Raw genomic sequence first — 5,076 nt, 5'->3', positions numbered from 1 at the left:
TTTCAGCACGTGTCTGATTCTCTCAGCTTCTCTCAAGACTTAAGGAGGACTCTGACTGGACTTGATCTGGAGCTGTGATTAAATGCAAGGAGTCGTATCATGCTTGGAAGGTGACTGGAAGTGAAGACACTTAGGAGCCGATAAATGGGCAGTGAAGTGAAGCAGCATCGGTGAGACAGCAGTGGAGCGAGCTGAGGCATACGAGGACCTCTGTCTTTGCAGTGCAAGGATAATCTATGTATACCAACAGCCTACTTTGATGTGCTTTTAACCTCTGGTTGTGAGGGAAGGCTTTCTTCCTTTTGTGTCTGTGTGTGTGCAAGTAGTATTTCTCTGAAGGATGAGAATATTTCTTAATACTTGACAGGCTGTAAAAATTGGGAGTTACAAACCATAAAGTTATGGTCTTCCCCAGTTATCTGTAATTTAAAAAATGAGAATTAATCATAGCAAAAAAAACCAACACAAACAAAAAAAACATAATCTGTGCTTCTAGGAGACTGAACAGGAGTTTGGAAGCACACTGATCCTACTGATGAGTTAGCGAACCCAGCTAGTGAATAGTTGATGTGATGGAGGGATTGCTCACCTCTGGGCGTTTCCATGTATCTCATGCAGAGTTAATGTGCTAATATGTGCTTATGTTGATAGAAATAGTGTGACTGGTTGAGTGAGAGCTTTTTGGTTCCCTTCTGAGGTGAGAACAACCATAATACATAAGCATACAATTTTTGTATTTTTTTCATCGTTTGGTATATAGCACTGTGTTAGGTGTGGTAGAGAAGGAATATATAGAAAGGTATGAGAAGGAAACTGATTTTTTTTCTTGTATTTACCTACATAGCATAAGCTAGTTCCATACAAAAGCTCAGTACTTCATCTGTCGTTGCTAGTTAGAGATGTACAGCAACTTTCTTCAGGCATTTCCTCTTGGAAGAAAACTGTACTTTGCAGCCTTGTATATCTCCTTCTAAGGAAGATGGGAATAAATTAGACGAGAGCTGATCTAGTCCAGTACTGTGTAGTTTCTCACAGTGCCTTTGCAGGCACAGTTCTGAGTGAAAGCAGTCTTCTCTGTAAACTCTTACCTAATGTGATTTTGGGGGGTATCTTAGAAAGAGAAAAACCTTAATTTTCCTGTAGCTATATTAGTTTGTTTTTCCCAATGAAAAACTCATTTCGTTATAGTTTGACACTTCAATTTTCCTTTGCATTAGTCTTTTTTTTACTGTCTCTCTGCAGTATTTCATGTGCAGATTCATCTGTATGTGTCATTAGTGTGCTCATCAGATCAATGTGATCCAAATGATTTAAACTAAGAGTAGTGTTGTTGGGTTTGTTGTTGTAGATGTTTTAACTATAGAAGTGGGTTTTAGGAATTATTCTTGGGAATTTACTTTTTCTAAATTTCCATCTGTTGGTGTTAAGTAAATAATTTCTTTTCAAATGAAGAGTTATTTTGATCCCTCTGAAATATGTTTTAAGTCCCTGTTCCTCCTTTTTCTCCTCCTCTCTTTTCCTTTTATTGTTAGCAACATAAAACTATTATATGTAACTTAATTCAGATGACATTTTAGGAAATACACAGAAGAACAGCAGAAAGCATATAATGCAAAGTCAGTTGTGATGATATCAGAGAAGTTCAGCCTATGTGCTAAAATATTTGTTTTGCCGCTTTCAGAATGACCCTGAAGAGAGTTAATGAAATATGTTCTGCATGGGCATCTGCTTTTTTGCTTCTTTTAAGGTCTGGGGATTGTGTTGTTGGTTGGCTGGTTGGTTTGGGGGCTCTTCATTACTTTGGTGTCTTTTCAGTTGCTTCTGTTTCAAAGGATGTGATCAGGGACAAGGATAAGCCTCAAAGAAAGCTAGTGGCCAGCGTAATGCCGGTGAAGCTTTTCTGTACGTGGCTGTACAATAATGAAAGACGTCTTACATAACTCTCTATTTCTGCGAGTTCTTTTAAAAACTCAGCCTTCCCTTCACAATAGCAATATAAAGGTCTCTATCTGATCTTGTTGCTAAAGGAGCTTGTACCAGAGTGTGATGCACAAATGGGGAGTTTTTCTTGTGGATGAGGAGGGGACTTTACCTTGCATGCATCACTAAGGGACTGATTTTACCATTTCATACATAGGGTGGCTGCCCCTAAGGTGGTTAAAAGACTGGAGGGGTTGTAGAAAATGGTTGTAAAAAAATGAACTGGATCAAATACCTATCTATGAAAGGCTTAAACAAGTCAATCTGTTTGACCTATCAAAAAGACTGAGGGATGACTTAGTTGCTGTATGTAAATGAATGCCTTGATGTTAAGACAATATGGAGTATTAAAGACTCTAACAGTAGTTGGAAAAGGGATAATAAATAAGAGGCTAAAAGATTAAACCAGACAACTTACAATTAGAATTTGACAAATGTTTGTAACGGAAGGGGTATTCTTTATGACTGGAGGTGGTGGATTCTCTTTTATCTCCGGGTGTTTCCAAACTCACAAGATGATGTTTGCTTTAGATGAACACATGTTTAAAAGAAGGGTTGACACGGATTTGGCACAGGGTTTACTGGTTGAAATTAATGATCTGCAGAGCATGGCCAGTCACGCTATTTCTTTGTGGTGTGTTTGCCTTTAAACTTCATGAACTTTCAACTTACTCTGTCTCTACAGCTACTCACTGGAGCCATGTAGCCATCCATTATTATTCATGTTCTTGTCTTATTAATTTAAAAGTTTATTTTGCCAGGATATGTTAGGAATTAAGGTGTTAGAGCCATCTTATTTTACTGTGTTCACATACTTCATGTTCTCTGACTTGGCTGTTTGAAAGCATGATTCTGGGGAATACTTTTCTCTCCTTTTTTCTTATTGACTGGTAGAAAGTAGGTGTTTAAGAAATCTCACTCTACCCAAGACAGTACTAATGCAAACCCAGATTTTCTAACCCAAGAGATTTGGATAAGGCTATTGGAAGAAATGAGCTTGATTCTTTTCAGAAGTGAGCCAGTCATAAGACTCTCTAATCTCTACAGGGCAGTACAGAGGGAAAAAAAATGTTGGGTTTGGCTTTCAGAAACTTTGGGGAAAAAATACCCACAGGACCACCTACATTTAGAGTTTTATCGCTGTCCCAGACTAAACAGATGTAGAAAAGACACTTCTAATTATCTTTCCTCTTTCCATTGTGAAGGAAAAACATAATCTCCCACTATGTGCGGGTGAGAGAGCACTGGCACAGGCTGCCCAGAGAGGCTGTGGGGTCTCCCCTCTAGGAGATCTCCAAAAGCCACCTGGACGTGGTCCTGGGCAGCCTGTGCTGGCTGGTCCTGCTTGGACCAGATGGCCTCTGGAGGTCCCTTCCCACCTCAGCCACTCTGTGAGTCTGTGATCCACAGTGTCACTATGAGGCCTATTAAAGACAGCTGTGCTGTTCCAGCTAGTGGGTTGCAATGCCAAGAGTGTACGACAGTCCCGGCTAAGCAGCCACCACAAGGTTTTAAGGATGGTGAAGCACCTGGGTGCAGGGCAAAAGGGAAGGTTCGCAGATAACACAGCTTTGGTGGGCTGTTGAGTCTGCCTGCTCTTCTTTCAAAAGAAGTGAAACTTTAAAAAGATGCAGGAATCTTTGGGGAGGAGAAAATGGCGTAATAGAAAATCTTCTTCTGAAAGTAACCTAATTGCTGCTACACATCAGGTACGCATTTGTATACTTGAATTGGTTGGGAAAAGGCTGTTTTCTAAGGAAAGATGAGACTTTTCTCCCAGTAGAGATGAGAAGCAGGAAGACAATGTAGTTTACAGTAGATATGGGTAAAGTTGTTTGTTTGTTTGTTTTTTCTCCCCGCTCTCTCTCTGTGGCTCTGTGTTACACATATGCTGTGCCTCTGCTAACCTGGGGACATCAATCAGGCTGTTTCAACAGGAGAAAGTATGACTCTTAGCTGTGTGATCTTGGTGGGAATATGTTTGCGAGAGATACTTTTGGCAAAATATTTACTTCCTGAAAGCTGTGTGGAAGTAACTAGTTATCCTTACTTCATACAGAAAGATGCTTTACAATATTACCATCAGAAATTATCCCCGGGAAGACATGCCGTGTAACAGAGGTAGCACAATGAAATGGCTTCTCTGCCATAGTCATTTACAAATTTATAAAATTTAAGCTGTAGTAAGAAGTCTTGTTTTTGCTGCTTTTCTTAATATGATGCAGAATATCTTTTAGAAATATTCATGGAAAATGTGCTATGTCCTTTCTTTCGCTGTAATCCTCTGTATTACCTGTACAAAGAACAAGGATTTGCACCCCCCCCCCCCTTTTTTTTTTTTTTGCTTATCTATGCTGCAGTCCCGCTGTCATTGTTTGATTCTGCTTAAATCCCTCTGTACCTAAAGGTACAGCCTTATCAATTGAAAAGCTAATGCTATATAAGAAGTGAAAAGAACACAGAAAGGTTTCCTAGCAACTACTGTGAATCCTTCTAAAGTAAGTCAGTTAAAACCATGTAGTACGTGCAATGGGTGTAAATTAGGGAGCTAAGCTGATCCACAGATTTACAGATGCCCACTATAAAGTATAATAAAACCTGTAATAGAAGGTGAATTGCTTGAGAAGAAAATCACATCAGAGTCTTGACAGCTTTATCATTATTTAAATGATCCAGCTTAAATTCTACTAGGTAGTTAGTAAGACTGAGTGTCAGAGCTACAGTGACAGTGTACAAAAGCACAGTTAATAGCACTGGTTAGTGTCGCTGCTGCGATGATGTCTTCTATTGCTCTTTCTAAAAACAACCAGCAAACACAAACAGAATCAGCTCCAAGGGGCAGTTGTGAGGGAGCCATTGCAGGGTGCAAATATGCACAGCCACCTCTGTGAAGCAGGGTCCTTTTTGTTTTGTTCTGCTTTCCATGGCATGAATTAAATCGGACGTTTTTAGGTTAGTAAAATCTGTTCCGGAAAGTGCAGGAAGGCTAACAATTATCTGTGTCCCCGCACACTGCTCTCCCTCGCTCTCCCAGACACCAGTATTTCAGCGGAGGTTTCTTCTTTCCTCAACACTTTTATATTGTAGGTATTTCTT

General features: G+C 39.8%; 1 protein-coding gene across 7 annotated transcripts in view; it reads left to right on the top strand.

Moving 5' to 3' along the window:
- PCDH10 (protocadherin 10) overlaps window positions 1-5,076 on the top strand; it is a 321,360-nt gene that overhangs the window by 203,012 nt on the left and 113,272 nt on the right. The window contains exon 6 of one of the 7 annotated variants that reach the window (XR_014583042.1): window positions 7-170. The exons of the other annotated variants lie outside the window; for them this stretch is intronic. The gene's annotated coding sequence lies outside the window, so the exon portion shown is untranslated. The remainder of the gene's footprint in view (window positions 1-6; window positions 171-5,076) is intronic. 7 annotated transcript variants of the gene reach the window in all.

Source organism: Anser anser (genome assembly GCF_964211835.1).
Source record: "Anser anser genome assembly, chromosome: 4".
Lineage (NCBI taxonomy): Eukaryota > Metazoa > Chordata > Aves > Anseriformes > Anatidae > Anser > Anser anser.
Note: the sequence above shows the minus strand (reverse complement) of the source record. Positions and strands in the feature narration are given on the sequence as shown.